Source organism: Siniperca chuatsi, linkage group LG23 (assembly GCF_020085105.1).
Source record: "Siniperca chuatsi isolate FFG_IHB_CAS linkage group LG23, ASM2008510v1, whole genome shotgun sequence".
NCBI classification, from domain to species: domain Eukaryota; kingdom Metazoa; phylum Chordata; class Actinopteri; order Centrarchiformes; family Sinipercidae; genus Siniperca; species Siniperca chuatsi.
Window position 1 is genome coordinate 5,883,212 of NC_058064.1, and position 20,238 is coordinate 5,903,449.

The window sequence follows — 20,238 nt, forward strand, 5'->3', positions numbered from 1 at the left end:
TGTGCCCCATCTCCTGCCATCAATGTTTCTTCTGCCCGACATCAGGGCTCCTCCGCTAGAAGGAGGCTTTATTGATGGGATGTGGACTTGAAGAGGAACCGACTACCTTCCAGAGGTGGCAGTGGCCTCTGTGGTCAGGTCAGAAGGGAAAAAGCACGTGTGAATTCTCTCCAGCCCTGTCTGTCTGAAACAAGAAAATTTACTTGCAGTGGCCGGCAGTCAGAAAGCTGTCTAACCTGCCATACATGCCCAGTTGCTCTGGCCAATACACAACCTACAGAGAAGAGGACATCTCAGAGGAGACCACACCTTCGTTTTATTGCGTTGACACTCGACGAGGTAAAGAAGCAAAGCAGGGCAAAGGGGAGGAGACTGAACGGATGGATGCCTCCCAATTCATGACGCTATTGAGCTGAACAAACACAGCTGCATGCGTATCTTTTCTAGGCCGTGTTATTAACACACCAGTGGAAAACACTTAACTCATGCCTATTCAATTATGCTAATGCATACATATACAAATGACCCTGGTTAGTTATTAGCTGTCTCAATTAGGGGGCATGTGTATGGGGGTTCAGCAGAGAGAGAGGAAGAGAGAGAGGAGTGACGGGTGGTTTGCTGTCCACTGGTGATAACAGAAGCCTCAGGGCAAGACTTGTGCAGCTTTTATTGTTTTATTGTTGTTGTCGGGGGTGTGTGTGTGTGTGGGGGTTGGACATCCTCTGTACTTGGAGGACATGCAGCGAGGCACAAAATCAATGTCATGCTGAGCTCATGTATGCATACTTGTGCGTGAGGCTAAATGCATGAACACAAGTGGCTCTTATCTTTCTAGCTTCTCTTAGTGTGTATCAATACAGCAATGAGGCTCTGAGAACTCTCTTTCCTGTGAACTCCATCACCAAAGATCAGAGAGCAAACTTCAGGAAGCTTTCATCTAACAGCCCTTACAGAAATAACCCGTTTTCACATCTGATTTTGCACCCTCTTACTGTGTTCACTGTTTTCACACAGAGAATGTAAAAGCATCTAATTAATTCATGAAACCAGGTGATTTACAACCAGCTACAGAACACACCGCCCTAGTTATTTTTAAAATGTTATTGTTATCGATGAGTGTACTTAACTTTAGATTATACAATAAATCTGAATCATGGACCTGCGGTGTTAAAATGCTTTGCACGTATAGACATAGTAAAACCATGCATTAAAATCAATAAACTGGATCGACAAAGACATAAATGACTCATATAGCACATTTATTACAGCCAAAGCAGATTAATCACAATGATTTGTAGTGTGAAATGAAGCATGTTGCTGTGGGAGAAACTGTTCCTCTTGGGTATGATACACTAATGCTAAGCAGGGCAAAGTTAAGCCGGGAAAAAAAACTTAACAAGATTTGTGGTCGTGATCTTTATCAATGCATCAAGAGAACTAATACGTCAATCTGCAACGTCATCAAGGAACAACTGCTGAATCTACAGTTAGGAGTGGAGCGCACAAGGGATGTTAATAAATAGTACCCATTTTACTTAAATATAGCCCTTTTTTGATATGAAGATACATTTTATGTCCTAACAAACAAGTAAGTCTCCTTTCAGAAGTTATTATCGTCACTCCCCCCTGCTGTGCTTCTTTGTGGGAGCCTCGATGCCAAATATCAATGCTGTATATTTTATATTCACATAATCCATTCCATGTGGCTGACTGAAATAAATAAAATTAGTCCACAAAGTTTCCTACACATTGCCAGTGTAACAGCTACTGAAAGAGCACAGATAAGTCTTAACTGTCTTTATTGTAGACATGGAAGTTTATATCCTCGGGCATTGGTTGAACAGTTCTTGACCACAAATATGAGGACAACATGGTGCAAACTCAGTGACATACAAGCTGGCTTAGATATTTGTATCTTCAATATCATGTCATAAACCTGTTGTCTTTTATGATGCAGTTTATTTTTTGGGTGTCTATGATACTTTTTACCTTGTGTGCTTTCTCAAAAAAGTTTTATAGTTTGTATTTATATGATTTACTTCTTGATGTCTTCTATAATCTCTCTAATATATCTATATCTAGACATTGAATGCCTGTCTCTGTCTTGAACACCAGGGACAACAATGAAAATAAGTCCAGGACTTTATCATTCTATCCCTGACAAAGCCTGATATGTTGTATTTTTTATAAATATATGAATGTTGTCAGTCAAGTAACCCCTTTGTATACATAGCAATGGAGTCTTGGTTGCATGGCTTTCAGTCTGCCATATCTTCATAAACTGTCTGACTGTCTTTCATAAACTCAAATTTAAGCTGCTAAAATCATTTTGTTTTTTTCTTGACAGATATGGGGTCTACAGAGTATTAAAAAGGACATACAGCTATGCAGGTATAGGAACATGCATCATGAGTATCCCTGACTGCAAGCCAACAAAGATTTAATGCTCCAGTGAAAGACATGCACTGGGGCAAAGAAGCACATCATACACATTTGTAAGCTTTGCATATTTGGCTGTTGTAATTATTTATCCAGGCTACCTGGTTAAGTACTGAGCACTGTTGCCTGTGGACTCAACTGACTGTCAGTGTTGGTTAGTAAACACAAACAGATTAAAGCTGGTAAATATTCAAACACTGCTGTGCCTGCTCTTCAGCTACAGTGCCTTCTGCAACCAAAATGTAAAATCTGTCATTCCCCACAGTACATTATCTAATCACCATATGAATAATCTTTACAAATAAGGAAATATCCTCCATCATGTCCCTGCATTGACACTGTGAGCGTCTCATTATTTTTCCCATCATTCCTAGTCTCCATTTCTGTATGATCCTTGGTTATGGACTACTGGTGCTGACCACAAGAGGTGGTGCTGAAATTTCACCCTGCTCTGCTTGCCACCTCTCTCCCGCTGTACAGGAGCGCTGTCCATGGTTCAGGATCAGTGCTGCATGGCCTGAGCACAGAGGTTCTTACGACAGAGAAAAAACCCCAAGATTTTTGCTGGCTGGGTGACTCGGTAGAGAAGCTTGGACCTTGTCTCAGCCGGGTCTGTCTATAAGAGGCAAACAAGCCAGAGTCTCAGCAGGCAGGGAGCTCCACGCCCTGTTTGCTTCAGAGCTGTCACATGTGACACCGTCATCTACAAAGGGATGGGGGGGCTGGAGGCCTAAATACATCTCTTTGATACAAAACATGACTGTGGTTGGGGCTAGATGAAATATCGTCTGTCTTGAGAAGCATGATCTCAGAAATTTTGCGTAAATGTCTTAGGCAGCCAGTTGCATTTTTGACTCAAAAGAGATGACAGCTGTGCAGTCTTTCCGCAACCAAAAGCATTTCCTGTTTATTCTACCCTAACTTCATGCCTGTGTTTTAACATTCAGACCAACACATTGTGAATGTGCATCCAGTGGGATGTTGTGTGAAAGGAACGGCTGATCCCTGCTCATGAGAGGCCAACCTCTCACCGTCCTGTCTTTCCCCGGAGTAGAAAAGCCAGCCAATCAGAGTGGATGAGGCAATGAGTCATGGAGAGACCGGACTGCATCCAGTGGACCGAAAGGAGCTGCCTGCCGCTCTGGGCAGGAAAGCTGTAACGTCCATGGATGGACGTCCATCAGAACTCGTGCACACACCAACGGACACATACATGTACTGTAGATTTACAAATATATTCTTTTTTGGCAAACATTTAACACATTTAATGTCAAAAGTGTAATTTTCCTCTCCTCCATCACACTTTTATGTCCTTCGCTTGCTCTTTTATAAGATTCATGAGACAAGTCATTACTCTTAAATGTTGCCACCCCTTAATAACTAACCAAACACCCATTGTAACACTGCAAGGTTGTGTGAAGGTCAGCATATTGCCTAGATCCAAATCCAACTCAGGCTGAGCTGTGTTTAAGCTTCATAATGGTATAGTACCAGTACGTGCCATTCAAGGCTTTACAGCCGTTAGATGAACAAAAACATTGTGTGAATGGGCTCTTTGAAAGAGTGCTAGAGAGACGTTCATTAACTATTGTTGCAATGGGAGATTTCACAGCTGGATACACATCACACACCATGGACACACACACACACACACACACACACACACACACACGACACACACACACACACACAACAGTTGGAATGACAATGCCAGTGGGTGCAATATTTTACAAGAAAAGGATTCAATTGTCCTCAAAGAGAATGAATCGTATTAAATAGCTTCCATAAAAAACTCCAGATTTTACACATAAATCTAATGGTAACAATGGCATGAATATGTAAGGTTAGTCCATTGTTCAGGTCCACTATGAGACGTACAAATCCATTTACCAAGGAGCAACAAAGGCACAGTGGATGTGAATAGGATTTATTGGAGCTTGTAGGAGATTTGGAAGGTGGTGGAAAAATGAAGTCAAAATGGAACAGCAATCTAAATGAATTAGTTTCATGTTTGAAAAGACTGGAGCTGCGTGTTGGCTTTCATGGCTTGTTTCAGCACAAGACAATGTAGTCAAATAGACAGGGGCTATTTGAAGCCCCATAATCTACCAACCTTCACCTCTTTCATGTTTCAAAATGAGAGAAGAAAAAAAAGTGCAAATGTTATTAAGAACAGAGAAGCTTTGTTCTGCCTCTGGCCCTCTAGTCTGTCTTTGTTTAATAGTCTACTGTACGTCAGCATGCATGAATGGAGGGAGGGATTGGAAGGAAGAGAGATCGACTAGTTCATTTCAGTTGAATCCCGGGATAATGAGGACAGAGAGAGGGAGAGAGGAAGAGATAAGGAACAACAAAGGGGAAATGACAAACAGCAGGGAAGGCAGTGCAGTGACTCGATTACAGCATAACTTCTCATTAAACGACAAAGAAAGCAAGCCCTGGGTTGCGAAGCCACGGTGTCGTACTACAGATACAACTGCTAAATACGGCGTGTCTTTTCTCTTTTCTGTAGGGGAATAACTGTCTCCTCTGACTATACTGCTGCCACCGTTGCCACACTGGGTCTGAGGAGGAGCCGTTGATCTGGAGCTCAACCTAACCCTCCGTGGGATTCTGCTTATCCCTGCCTGTCACTAATGCCACGGATCCCATCAGCTGTAGAGCCACATCCAGCCAGGTCCCACTCATAAATGTAGACGCACACAAATCAGATTGATCACAAACTAATATTTTGACCAGTTTTCAAGGAACTAAGATACTTCAGGAACAGTTGTAAAACAAGAAAGTGAGACAGAAAAAAAGTCTTTTCACTCTTTCCAGTTTCTCCAAAATTGATCTGATCTGGGAAATTATTAGTATTATTTTCTTCCTTTTCAGTAATCCCTGCCATTGTAAATCTGACATTCCCTGACATCTGTCATCCTGGATGAGCTGCTGTCAAAAAGACACTACGCCTCCTCATCTTCCTCTATACAACTTGACTCTTCCAATCACAATTACAGTACAGTGTCCTGCCAGCCATGTATGCTGACATGCTCACACACACACACACACACACACACACACACACACACACACACACACACACACGTGCACACATCCAAAACAGCATCTCCATTTCAACCAGGCATGAAATTATTATTTTCAAAGCACTGTATAACCATGCTATCACCATCTCCACACTACATTCCTCTTACCTGGCAGCACGCTGTCTTCCCTGGGTCCTCTTAACAATCCCAGGAGGGGGTTCAGACAAGTTTGGCTTTTGCTGAGAGAGCTTGATGTGGTACTTTTTGAAGAAAAAAAAAAGGTTCAAAAAGCGATGTCCTCCTTTTTCTTCACACAACGGCTCAAGAAGCACTCACGATCACACACTCGAACACCCAGTCAGCAGCTCCGGCAAGCGAGCAGCTCGCTATTCCTTCCTTCTCTCTCTCCCTCCCTCTCTCTCTGTCCGTGACACTCGCTTCCTCTCTTCCCGCCCACCTACTCCAGCCCCCTCCCCCAACTTCTCCATCTCTCCCTCGCTTGCTCTTATTCTGTCAGACAAAATGCACACATCCACTCTATCTGTCAGCTCACTATTTTCTGACATTTCCCCCACCCACTCACACCTTCTGCTCCATGAAAACAAATATAAATTGAAGGTACTATTAGGTGTGCATTTCCACACAGCATCAACAAAGTTATTCTAGTTTTGTCAAGCATTTAAGGTGATATTTTCTCTTGGAATAAGCGCCTTGTGAAAGCCTAATAACATCAGATGGTTTGATTAATTAATAATGGTAATGAAGCATTCAAACTATATATGATTACAGTTCTGACTCCCTTTTTAACGCCATAACCGCCACTCATTCACACTTATTCTTCTTTAGTCTCCCCATCTTTCTGTCTCACTCCACCTATTCCTGTTTCTCCTCGGGTCCTGCTTGTGTATTTGATGCTGCTTATGCGCTATTCTTCAGACAGCAAGTCAAGGGCATTCCCAGAGTAAGTGTATGCTAATGCTCTGCTTCAAGGAGCTGCTTGGCATTCCCTCGACTCTCAGCCCGACCAGATGTGGCTCTCGGATCTCCCAGGGAGGGGGCAGCAGATGCGAAGGCAAAGGAGGACCAGCAGCAAAAATCTGCCAAGCAGTCGAGTCTCATCTGACCACTCGAATGGACACAGTGAGGACAACGGCACCTGACTTGATGGAGGTGTGGATGTTTAATGGTCCTTTATTGGAATAAAATGCAGAAGTACTTAGGCCAAGAGCCAGTTTTCAGCCATGAGAAGGTGATGATAACCACAACAAACAGCCCTTTATTACATTTAATATCTGACAATAGATCATAACAATGGGACGTAAATATTACCTATATTATGTTTAGATGTAAAGTACATTAGGGATTTAAAGAGTATTCCTCGTTGGTTTACTCACTAACTCATGGTAAGCCCAACTGCAGCAGCTGCACATTACATCCACTGCCCTAGTCTGGCATAGAATAGGGCAGCGTACATCCAGAGAAGTGAAGAAAAGAAAAGCTGAGCCATGTTTAAAGTTACTACTTGAAAACTCAGGACAGTTTGTGGAATTTTTTTATTTAACACAAGTTATTATTCCAGGCAGGCTACACACTACGTCTGAGTATCATGTGAACATTTTTAATATATGATACCTGATGTTCTGTGCTGATACCAAACAATCCTTTTTTTAGATACCTTACATTCTGCAATTTTTTTTCATTTAACAAATGAAGCCACATTTCTCAAGCGTTAAATGTAGTCTAAAGACAAGCAGCCGTATAAAACTTTGTCAAAATAAAATAGCTTAAAATTGTCAAAATGCTGATTTAAACTGGGAACTATCTGATCCAACAATAAGTAAACATGATTACAACAATCTAACCAACATTCACTGACACATTTATGTCTTTGAAAAAAACAAAAAAAAAACATCCATGTGATGCGAGTAACATACGGTGTACTGAGGTCACAGACCGGGCTTTATTTTGGTGCTTGTTACGAAAGTCAATATTTTCTATTTATTCTGCTAATTTCTGGGTAAATAAGCTGAAGCTAACACAATCTAACATTATAAAGCTAATATTTATGCCTATTATTAAAATATGGATGGTCAATTCATCTTTTACTGACATTGATTAATTTATAATTAGCTTTCTACATGATCATTGCAGTGAGGTTACACATTTGTTGCACAGTTGATGGGGCTACTGCATGGATTGGTTAGCAGGAGGGAAAAACCTATTCAGGGTTAGGCCATTGGTCAGATTTTGTCCAATCAGGTTCCTTGTAGGCAGGATGTTTATCATGCTCCAAACCTATCCATTAAGGCCAATCATGAGCTCACAAACAAAGGAATTATTAGTAATTGGAAAATGTTCATGTGTTTATTTATAGTGTCTAAAGGTCGTGTGTATTGTCTTTATTATTGTGTATTACAGTTATTTATCTGTATTGCAGATGGTCTTGACAATTGGAATCTTTTTTATTTTCCTCTGTATGCTTCTACTTTTATCTTAGATTTATAAAAGGTACAGTACAAATATTCACTGTTGAGTAAATTAGTTTTTCTTACACTTACTTATACTTTATATCTTAAATTAAAATCGATTTCAGCCTCTGGGTTTATCCTTTTTAATAACTTTTAATTTGTGATAAAATCATCATTTCAGACAAAAACTGGAAAAAGAACTAAAACAAGCATTTCCACAGGACCACACTGCCTACATTCAGATTGTTACTTTCTTCTGGTGGTGCGATCAAACCTGAGACCACTGAGTTACAATATAGTCCATTAAGCTATGTAGTAACACTAAACCTTGGCCATTATGAAACAAAAGCAACAAAAAAAAAAACCAACAACAACAAAGTAGCCATTTTCTACTCTACGATACAGTATATCTGTCTTCTACACCCATTTGTGAGCTGCTGGAGAACAGGAAGTCTGCAGCAAACTGTAACTCTGCGAGATATGTGACCGCCAGCGTTGACAGATGTGTGTACTGTATACCCACGTGTCTGTCGATTTGTGTCTATGGAGAGACCCAGTGTGTAAATAAAGTGCACAGGCTGATAAGGCACAGTGAGACACATGGTACACACACACACACACACACACACACACACACACACACACACACACACACTCATAGATAGATAGATAGATAGACAGAGGCAAAGCAAACAGGGAGTCTGTGTTAATGATTACCAACTAACACTCTGCCTGGACACTGCACAGCTTGCTCCTCTGTACATAAGCTTTGGTTCACTGGCTCTGTGTGTGCTATGTGTGTGTCTTGTATGGTGGGGCCATGGGGGGATCGATTACTGGGTAAGGCAATGTGGCCGGTGCAGATTTGTGGCCCAGCAGTCTTATAGTTCAACCCTAATGAGCAGGGGAAGAAGTACATCCATGCTGAGCCGTGAAGGCCGTCCTCTGTGGAGAATATCTGTTGTCTATCCCAACAAAGTCGGCTAAACACACATCCCAGCACCGCAGAGGCCATTCGCTATCACAGCTAGGGGCTGAAAATTGCACACCTCCAAAACCTCTAAGCTTATCTCCCTTGCAAACCTAAAATGGCTGGACAGTTTTGGCCAAACAATTTATCTGAGAAAGAGAGTAAACTAATTTTATATACTGTATGAGTCGTTTTGAGATTAATGGCTCTCTAAACAGGAAAAATGTAGGCAGCTACAAATGACTGAGCTGAGTCTCTGGGTGCAGATTATTGCCCTCTGTGGACGTCACTGAGCTCTAAAAGTACAGCACTTATCTGTGTTAAAACAACTATCACACCAACATTAAAAGACTGAGAGAAGAAAATTTATACTGTGGTTATATCTTGTTTTTTGCCGGAAAAAATATTTCCTCACAAAATGGAAACCTTGAGAGTGATGACGCGTCTTGTATTCAAAATCCATTAAATTCTCACTATATTTGGTATTTTGAAGAATTTGTGCTAGATACTGGGGTTGACAGTTTATTTGTAATAAAAAGTTTGCTTTAGCAATGACAGAAACTGTGCCTGAAAAAGCTAAGTAAAGAGTGCCACCCACAAAAAGTCAAACTTCATCAACCCAAAAAATAATAAAAGTAATGTAAAGCAGAAAACCATAGCATTGACAGCTTAACACCAAGAAAGCGCCAAAAACATTAGGGACCATATTAGCCATTGATTCAGAAAGAAATGATGAAACTGAACATAGTGACCAAAAAGCAGTTAAAACGGTGCCTCAGTACTTAATGCGATCAAAACCTTTTGAATTGTAACAGAAGTCATCCCTTTCTAAGCACAGTATCTAATGTAATGCCGACGTATAAAAAACAAACACACATTATGCCTTCTGCTTGCAACAGCAACTTTCATCATCTCAGTTTTTGTGTAGGGGGGATGGAAGTGGCACACTTCAACATTTCAACAGAAACGGATAAGAACAGTAAAAGCTGAAAAAGCTAATCTTTCAAACCAGGAGCCTGTCAGTGGTCAACCTAGATGGAACAAGAAAGGAAAAATGAGGGAGAGAGATCAACAGAGTGAAAGTGGAATGAAAAGGGCGAAATAACATTTAGAAGAAAAAGGCAGTTTAAAAAAGGGAGATGGGTGAACAAAAAGGACAATTTCCCAAATGTCAGGAGCATTTGAATGGTCACCTCTGGACACTGCAAATCACTGGTCTTATTCAACCACTAACAGAGAGGATGTGAAGCTTTAGAACAGGAAGAAGCTTTTGTATCTCATCTATACAAACGACTCAACTAAACGAACTACAGACCAATTTGCTCTTGACTTCGCATATTATACACACATTTTATTACACTCAAATTGTATTATATGTGAACGACAATGTAAATCCAAAAAGGTTATATCTTTAGTCATTGTGCTGTTATTTGTAATGGTAAAAGGTCATTTAATAACCTTTACGACTTTCATCAGTTTTGATTGACATCCTGTAGGTAATGGCATAAAGCTACATTTTGGGGGAATTAGTATTCCAAAGGTGGTCTTTGCATTGCTCAATATCTGGGGAAGTAATTGAGCCATGGGTATATCTTTATATTACTATATCTTTGTACAAAGGGACAAGGGACATTTTACTGATAAAATCGTGCACCTGGATCACGCATGGAAAACAAGGTGACCACTAGACTTTCAATATGTCTACAAACATGATTCAATTTTAAGAGAGACATTATCTGTCCTTGGCCGCATATTTTGCACCTGCCATATTTCCTTATGGGAAACTGGACACTCTAAACTGTCAGTATGTAGAGGGACCATAGACTGTATAAAATAAGTGGACGTATCCTCCAGGTCTGAAAAGTGCCTATGCGGAAGTACCTTAAACCTGCATTCATTCTAATGGCCAGCAGGGGTTGCAAAAAAAAAGATTGTATAGAAGTCTATGAGAAAATTACCCTACTTCTTACTTGATATATTACCTCAGTAAACATTTTCCTAATTAATTTATGGTCTCAATCACTAGTTTCAAGTCTTCTTCAATACAGCATGATGTTCATTTTGTAAATTATGGTCCCATTTAGAGTAAAATAGACGATAAAGCAGGGTATGCTTTAGGGCGTGGCTACCTTTTGATTGAAGTTACTACCACAGTAACCTGTCAATCAGGATAGAGCATGGAGAGGCGTACAAATGCGTATCCCTCCCCAGCACCACCCTCTTGTCCAAATATGGTCACTTGTGGCTCCAAAAAAAACAAAATGGTGACGGCCAAAATGCCAAACTCGAGGCTTTAAAACTGTGGTCCACAAACCAATGGATGACGTCAAGGTGGCTACGTCCACTTCTTTTATACAGTCTATGAGAGGGACATTGCTTTTAAAAGTTATTAAATGAGCTGATGTGATTGGTCATTGAGTGAGTCAATACATTACATTGATTTAGCAGAAACTTTTGTCAAAATTATAGCTTTTTACAATATCTGTGTATGCCAACTTAGGTTAAGGAAAGATAGTGTTTATGGCAAATAAACTATGGTTAAGGTATGGTTTAGGTCAGGCAACTACCACACTTGGTTAAGATTAGGGAAAATCGTGGTTACAGTTAATAAAAGCACAAACTTTAATTGCAGGACTGTGACAGACGCAAACTCCAGTCTCAAAAGTCAGATGTGCTACACATCCATACACCACCACATCCTCCACAACCTTACTTTCTGTTTTGCTACAGATAGGGCACACAACCTCCTGTGCTGGCATGGACGCAAATTGTTTGGTGCAGAACTATCTAAAATGGTCATAATTCCAAGGGACACTGGGCTGCATTTTTGTCCAAAGCAATGTACAATGAGTGCATTCAAACTCAGATGGTAAGTAAGTGCTACCATGGGCCTGAGGCAAAAGATGGGAACACCAACTGTATGATGACAGATTCTTTCAAATTGATCCTGTTTTCACGTGTAGCCCTGGTGCATCACGTTCCTCCAGCCACGAAAATACTGAAAATTTGTCACCGCTCTCTCTGCACACGGCACACTTCGCAGCACTTTGCACCCACCCACCCTTGACTCACAAAATTAGCACCCAGGGTAACCTCCATACTTATTCCTGCAGATATATTACTGCCTTTCTGTGGTATTGGGTCACAAAAATCTTACTTTTTGCCCTTTAATGCATTCAAGTTGTATTTCTTTGGCCCACCCAGAGTATCCAGTGCTAATTATCTGTGAGACAGAGAGATGCACTTCCATAAGGAGGAAAGTAGCCATAATTACAGCTGATGCTCTCATTTAATCTCTCTCTTTCTCTGATTTTCTCTCTCTCTGATTCTCTACTGTAGGCAGGAAGCTGCCACGAAACACTTACAGCTTTATCGGGGTATAAGTGGCTGTTCAAATATGGAGCTATTCAGAGAACTCTTTTCAATACACACAGATGCTCTTTTCACCACCACCCGGCTTTTCTCACTCACATGCATGCTTGCATGCTGCAGATACTGTACACAAACTCCCACCCACACACACATACACACACAAACATACAGGACACACAGTTACACACACAGCACCTGCTAGGTAACACTTTTCAATGCCACTGATGTCACACAGATGTTAGGCTGGCATCTGTTTTTACAAGAGGAGCAGAGGAAGACCGAAGAGCAGCTTTTCCATATTTCATTTTTAAAATGCTAACAACTCCAGTGGATTATAAAGTTACTTAAAGGACAATAACAGTGATTTTCAATGTTTTAGCCAATCAGCTACAATTTGCATACTTACTGTTGACGACTGTCTAAAACATAAACAGCATATCACAAGTGTTTTTGTTTGATTTATAACTGATAGACAGCTATTGTTCTCCCTTCAATTTTGTGCATCATTAAAATATTTTTTTTTTTGGTAATTTTTATGAAAAGTATCATCGTTATGATTTTGTCAGGGTTGCATCTTTGAATGCACCAACAGGGAGCATTTTCATCGAAAAGACTTTGCAATGATAACATAACTCATAAAGACAAAATGAACAATGTGATGGATTTAAGATTCTGCAAATTGATAATTATGCTATAGTAAAAATAATTGTTGTTACCTAGAAAGTAAGAATTTAAGGCTGCACAAATCAATATTCTTATATTGATAATGGATCAAATGATTACATGTAATGTGAAGAGGCGTAGCTCGTAGTGATGTACCCACAGAGAATCATCACGCAACTTTGCAGTTCCCATTAGCTTAATGGAATGTTTTAGTATCCTCAGATGAATGATAACGTTGCTCTGAGTTTACTGGATGTGTAAATAGACAAATGATTGCTAGGACGTTTGCGACAACAACTTTATAAAGTGATGATATGTTAATGTTGTGTTTACAGCTTGTTTTGCTGCCCCTAAGTGGCCATAAAAATCCATTAGAATTGCAAGGCAATGGCAATTAACTTATTTATCTATTTATAACTTTAATTTAAACATAAACCCTGCAGGGGATATTTTGATAACTCCAGTTGTTTTCTAGAGAAAGCTGTATTAGCATGCTCAGTAGCCTTTATCTCCTCTACTTCCTTTCTAACTCCAGTCACCAGGCACTGCTGCTCACGGAGGTCACATCCTATTCATCCCAGCAGTGATAATTACGACATTCTTATGGAGGGATGAGTGGCCCTTTTGACCTGAGAGTCCCCTTGACGCACACACGAGGAGGGGAGAGCAACGTGAGAGGAATTCATTGGGACTGATGACTGGAGCCCTTTGCACTGAAAGACACACCAAGGAAGACACACACACACACACATACACACACAAGCACACACAGTACAGTATGGAGAGTACACATCTTACATAAATCAAGCCACCAAGGAGCATCTTTGTGCAGACAGGATCTGTGTGTTTTTTGGAGGCTCCCTGTCTGGGACGGGATCGAGAAGTCAGCGTTGTCTTTTAGAGTGCCCCAGGCCGAATCTGTGTAGGGGACTCAGAAGGGGGATTAGTGGGGATTTAGAGAGCAGTAATTACCCTTGCCCGTGGAGGGTCTGGTAATTAAATTACCTTAGCAACCCCGTAACTGCCCAGCCACACAGAGCCTCCAAGGTCAGCGAGAGTGAAATTTCAGAATATGCTAAATTTGTTTAGAATTGGTCCCGGGAAGCATCGCTCTGTTTGCGGTCTAGTCATCACTAAGACACATTTTAGCATATAAACTGAAAACCTGAGAGGGTATCACATGCATTATGCATCAAGTTCAATGTATTGTGATTTATTCTACATGTTTTCTGTATGAATAAAGTCACACAGCATCATAGGAAAACATCAACAATGCTTTTGTACTTTTGTGGAATTCTTATCACACAGAGAAAATGGCATGCCTGTGTGAGTGCTTGGAGGGAAAAGGCATACATTATGTTATAGTATGTTGTTAGCATGAATATAAATGGTCCCTATCACAGCAATTTATTGAAAGCACAACAGTTTTCAAGTGCTGTGATTTATGGTTGAATGCACGCGGGAAATTAGTTTTTCTTACGTGAAACTACGTGGAACCACCAGGGATCAATCATAAGGCTAACTTACAATTTCTTTTATGGATAGTTGTGACATAGAGTACACTGGTGGTTAAGTGAGAAATGAGCTTGAGGTTAAAGACCAGTGGATTTGGAGAGAGAGAGTAAAGAAAGACAGAGAGATGAGATGTGTGGGAGTAGGAGCAGCAGCTCCCACACAGGCAGGAAAGTCACGATCTACCACTGAACAGCACTTGCTCTTCTGCTCAAACTGACATATAAACACGCCAGAAACAATTCCCATGCACAAATAAAATCTCAACATTCACTGCACATGTAAAGTCTGAGTTCCTAGCTATGATATTGAGAAAAGGCGATGTCCAACATGATACTTAAATACAAATTATCCACTAAAAGTCCCATTAAGTTAAGTACTAAATTAATCTTGATGCCACTAAAGCTTAGGATTTGTCAGCAACTGTTATTTTAAATTCAATCATTAATTTCTGAACTTGTGTAGTGTGGCAGTCACCCAACATTAAGCCGCATCACTTTGAGTTCAATTGATCCATAAGCTGTCTCCCTTATCTAAATGCCCACAGTTGTATTGATGACTGTCTATCAAAATAATGATCCTACTCCACTGCCAAGTGAAGGCAACAGATCATAGTGTCTGAAGTAATTCAGTTACTCAGGCAAAAACCTTCTGGTAGGTCCTCCTATGAAATAAATTGTTTGCTGTGGGTAGTGTTGACAGGGTTGAGCTGGTTTATTCTCAGGCATATCTAAAGCATTTAACTGAGCAAACACAAACAAATCACTAATGAGGATCATGGTCAACAGCACTGACAGGAGAATAAACCTAACATATATGTTTTGATGGTGGCGGAAACTGAAGCAAATACGGCGAGAACATGCAAAGCAGAACACAGACCCTGCCCCGCCCAGGAATCGAACCCAGGACCTTCTTGCTGCTAACCACTGAACTACCATGCTGTTTTAACAAACAAAAGCAGGCCATTAATGCAAAGACAATACTAAGTCGTTTAAATAACATTAACAAATGAAAGTTCTGAGTCTGCAAAGTCATCAGTGCAATAATCATTATTTCCACAATGATGTTTAGATGTTAATAAAAGATGCATTCATTGCTTATAATACATTGATTACTGGTATATTTTTAAGTCTAGAATATTGGGAATCTAGTCCTATCATTGGGAGTTTTTATAATCTCACCCTCTCTCTCTCTCTCTCTTTATATTCCAAATGCGTGTTTAATACAGACACAGGAAAACTGTCTTTTTGAGAAACCTTGCTTATGAGAAATTAATACTGACAAAAGTTATTTGGGTGGATATGTTCTCTGTCTGCGTGCTGATGAAAGCAGTCCTGATCCGTGCCTTGCTGTGTACAACAGATAGTACAGTACATGGCAGCACAATTGCTCATTAGGCAGAATTGACTGTCAAGCACCTGGGTTTGGGTTTGGGGGGAAAGGCATCCAGACATGTGATTCTTGGGACTGCAGAGGTTGATTGATGCCCGTATTGTACATCAGGTGGTAAAAATACCAGACACCCAAGGGTTTTCCGTCTTTTTTCATTTTTTCATCATCTTTTCTACTTCCTGCGGTTACTGGAGGGAAGAAGGGGGATTGGCAGCACTCCAGAAGCAAGTCGATCAACAGACAGTAAGTGCCATTACCTTCCACTGCAGCCCACTGGAACATGTAGAGGACATGAACAGCTGGTGACAGATACCCTCTATAGCACCTGATGGGTGTGATGCTATCGACTTGGCAGAATTAGGCGGCACTCACAGAGCAATAATTACAACAAGAGATCTTAATCTCAACCGTGAGAATGAAAGCAAAAGAAAAGTGGGGGGAAATCTCACTCATGAAAAATTCCCAGTCACCTACTATAGGCTCTCTGAAGTCCCACCCCCCTAAGAAAGATCCTACCCCCTATTCTCCACCCCCAGAAGTCACCTTGACGGTGCCCTTCACGGCCTTCCATCACTACACTCTCTCTCACAGTCTTGTTTATTCAATTCAGAATCACTGGAAAGTGAAAATAGTGAAAATACACTCATTAGTAATTTGATTTAGTGATCCACACAGGATGTGAATTAGGGCCTGAAATTAAGAGAGAAGAAAAACAAGAAGTAACACCAAAAACTAAAATCAAGCTAAAATAACGACTTGATTGGCACAAAATTGGTATCAACACGGATCTGTCTTAATCAAAATACAGTACATAATTTGCACTGGAATTATTTTACAAATTACACACACACACACACTGTACAGACAAGCAATTCATATGCGATTAAAATGACAGATTTAGCCTTGTGCAATTAAAGCTCAAGCCTGTAGAAAGCTATAGTGAAAGACAGGGGTAGAGGGTGGGTGCAACATCTTCATTTAGCCGGTGTCATGGAGTAAGTAACTCTAATGCACTCTTCTTTCTGTGTTTGTAAGCTTTAAACCTGCATTTATTCTCTGGCTAAACTACAATCCTGAAGGTGAAGTAAGTTATAGAGAGGCAGGAACCCTGGGACTCTTAGTTTAACCTGTCTGCCCTAATGAACGCTGGTGAATTGCATTGTTTTAGTAAAGAAAATTGGGGCCCTGCTCAGGACTACAGAAGGAGGAAGTAGATACACTCCTTTCAGTCCATCTGAGCTACATGCTTCTCACTTTCTCTCACTCTCTCCCTTCCTCCGTCTCTCTGTGGACGTCGCTCTGCCACTTTGGATATGTCATAGGCAATAAGGATGAAAAATTGGACTGCTCTTTGGGCCCCCAGTCGGCATGCTGGCTTCGTCCTCCACCTTCACACGCCTGGAGAAGGCTCAGCCGCACACTCACAAAACAAAATAGGATTTAACAAGGCCAGAATCACTCACAATGCCCCAGTAAATAGCCACTGAACCCTGCTTGAACCAGCATCGGCGGTTGAATACAGACTTTAACATAGAAGTGTGGAGTCAGAGGATGGAATTTGACAGCGCGGGGAGGATTGTACAGGTTTGAATCCATGATAAAATACAAATTAAACTAAAGGTTATATCAAAACCCATATGCCAAAGTCGACATGAATAAAGTCTCTGCTTTGCCACACTGGAAAATGTGAGACCTGATAACGCTAATCTCTTTCAATGCACCATTTAGGTGAGTTAGTTTTTTGTATTCCTGATTTTTAAATCTGACTCTTGAGGATGGCCAAAGATGTGTGCACTCTATAATTTCTGTTATTTTTAGACTGTAGATATATCCAGTGCACTAGCATAAGGTATGCTCAGGAAAGTAACGTACATTTACAATTAACATACATTTTAGGGACGGGTGAAAATTCAATATTATTGCCTCGAGGTATCAAACTGTAACAACATGATCATATAATGTAAATCTTTACAGATTTTGGATTTGGAAGCATTATTTTCATTACTGATAAATCTGATGATTATTTTCCCAAGTTGACAAATTCAAATGTCTTGTTTTGTCAGATCAACAGTCCAAAACCCAAAGATGGTCATAGAAGACTAATAATAAATACCTAGACTAATAAAAAATAAACATCGGAGAAGCCATAATCAGTGATTTTTCTGGCATTTTTGCTTTAAAAAAAATGACTTTTTGCTTAACAATTCTGCTGATAGAATAGGCAATTAAATATCTTATTGTTTCTGCTCTATTTTGGATCATCATCATCTAGGATGGTAGGACCAAAGGTTAGATTGCAACTAGCCTTTTTCAAAAAATTCAAAAACTCTTATTCTACATAATAGTTTTGCATTTGTTTGGGCTTTTTAATAGGCTATAATTCGATACAGTAGGACTTTGGGAACATGTGCTAAATAATGACAAATTTGCTGAATGATGAGAAAATTTATGATTTACAAAAAAGCTTTACTGTTACTTATAAATCACATATTAATACAACCAATTAAATTTCTATTGACCATTAAAGCAGGGTATAACGAAAACCACTGGTTCCAACTACACACTGTACATGTGACTTCAACATATTTCCATATTAATATTCATATGGCAATGTGTTGATATGAAACAACAAAGTCCCAAGTCTTTCTCTGTACTTAGTATTCTGCATGAGAAACAGTTTCCATCAGATTCCCAGACGACACACGATTCATCTTGTTTTTCTTTTTCTCCTGATAACATGGCCTGTACGACGACAGGTGTATGTGGTGCGCAGTCATCTTGTAAAATCAATAAGACATTATTCAACCCATATGTATTGGACCCATAAGTACACAGCGTGAAGGATATGCTTACCAGAGAACAATGTGCATATCTGACAGCTCGCTGGTTTTCCATACACTGATCTAAACAGTGGGCACATCCATAAATTGGTCCTCCGAGCAACAGCAGTGTCCTCACGGGTCAAAGCAGACTTGCTAATTGTCTATTCTTATATTCACAGCGTCAGCCTCTTTGTGAGTTTACAGTACACTTTGGGTTTGGGTTGAGAATGTTCCAGACAAATAAGCTTTAATCAAACCAGCAAAATATGCAACTAAGCAGCTTCAGTAATTCTACAAAGAGCAAATTTTTTCCCCCGAACACATGCTGTTGCATTTTTATCCAAGTGGATTATGTAGAAAAGGTTATGACACATCATCTTCCATCATCATGCCTACCATCTGAAGAATTTATTCTTATAAAATATAATATAATATTCCAATGTGCCCAGACAGCTGTGATTTTAGTTACTTTGTATTGGAAAAACATGATATTCCGCAGGGGGCAGGTCATTTTATGACATTAAATTTATGTCCTGATGAAGTTTCAATGAAATATAAAACATGAGCATCATAATATCCACCATCCCAGTACAATAACACAACAATACAATAGCTTTTAATTAATCTGAAATGATCTACATGGGGAAATTATTAGCATGTTAGATCAAGAAATGGGAGAAAACATCATAGGAAAATAGAAAATAAATATAAACGCACAACCCAAATTTTAACACAAAGAAGGCATGGATTGAAGCACGTGGATGTGGAAAGTAAAAAAAAGAATCCTTGCATTTGTTTAACGGAAGGTTACTTGACACTGAATGGGAGCCCTGCCACTGTAGACATATGGCATTTCAGTAAAAATAGATGCTTTGTGTTTCGATTGGTAAAAGCAACAGAGACTAACCTTTAACTCAATGATACCCGCTGCAGTGTCTCTTTAAATGCTTCCTCCACACTCACTGGCAGTCACTCAGATCTAGAGGAGATGAAAATGAAAAGAAAGACCATGTATGTCTCTTATGCTAGTTCTCACAGTAAGCTCCAGGTGTCCCTGAGATACCTCCAGGGGTTTCCTTAGAAAAAATATCTTGCAATATTTGTCTGGTATAATTAATTGTCATCACCTCATAGACTATCTGCTCTACTAAATGTAAAAATATAGAGGTGTGTCAATATAACCAAAATGGACATCAGGGTTGTTCATCAAATGTACTCTATATTCATTTGGGGATCTTTGGGATTGAAAATTGTGACAATGTCTGTTTTAAAACTATGCCGAAAGGAATAAACTGCAGGTAGACAAAGACGACATGCCTGCGTTGCATCTGAAATCTCAGAATAATCAGAGTGCATAATTGGCTCAAACAACTGTATCCAGAAACCAGACACGGATAAATAAGCCTACATTTTTTGCCACTGTTGATTGTTCCATCAGCTCAGTAATCTGTGCATGTCAGTGGTGGGGTGGCAGATATCCATTATCGATAGACTGTTTTCACAGACAATTGGCCATATTCAGGGAACAGCCAGTGGAGACCAGCCATGTGTTGGAAAACCAGTACAGAAAG

At 40.0% G+C, this 20,238-nt stretch overlaps 1 protein-coding gene across 5 annotated transcripts in view; it reads right to left on the bottom strand.

Annotated features, from left to right (window-relative positions):
- The window catches only part of syt1a (synaptotagmin Ia), a 166,425-nt gene that overhangs the window by 81,523 nt on the left and 64,664 nt on the right, over nt 1-20,238 (bottom strand). For 2 of the 5 annotated variants that reach the window (XM_044186689.1, XM_044186684.1), the window contains exon 1: nt 5,637-5,887. The exons of 2 other annotated variants lie outside the window; for them this stretch is intronic. The gene's annotated coding sequence lies outside the window, so the exon portion shown is untranslated. Of the gene's footprint in view, nt 1-5,636; nt 5,888-19,574; nt 19,647-20,238 lie in introns of those variants that run through there. One more of the 5 variants, XM_044186687.1, reaches the window with a different exon arrangement.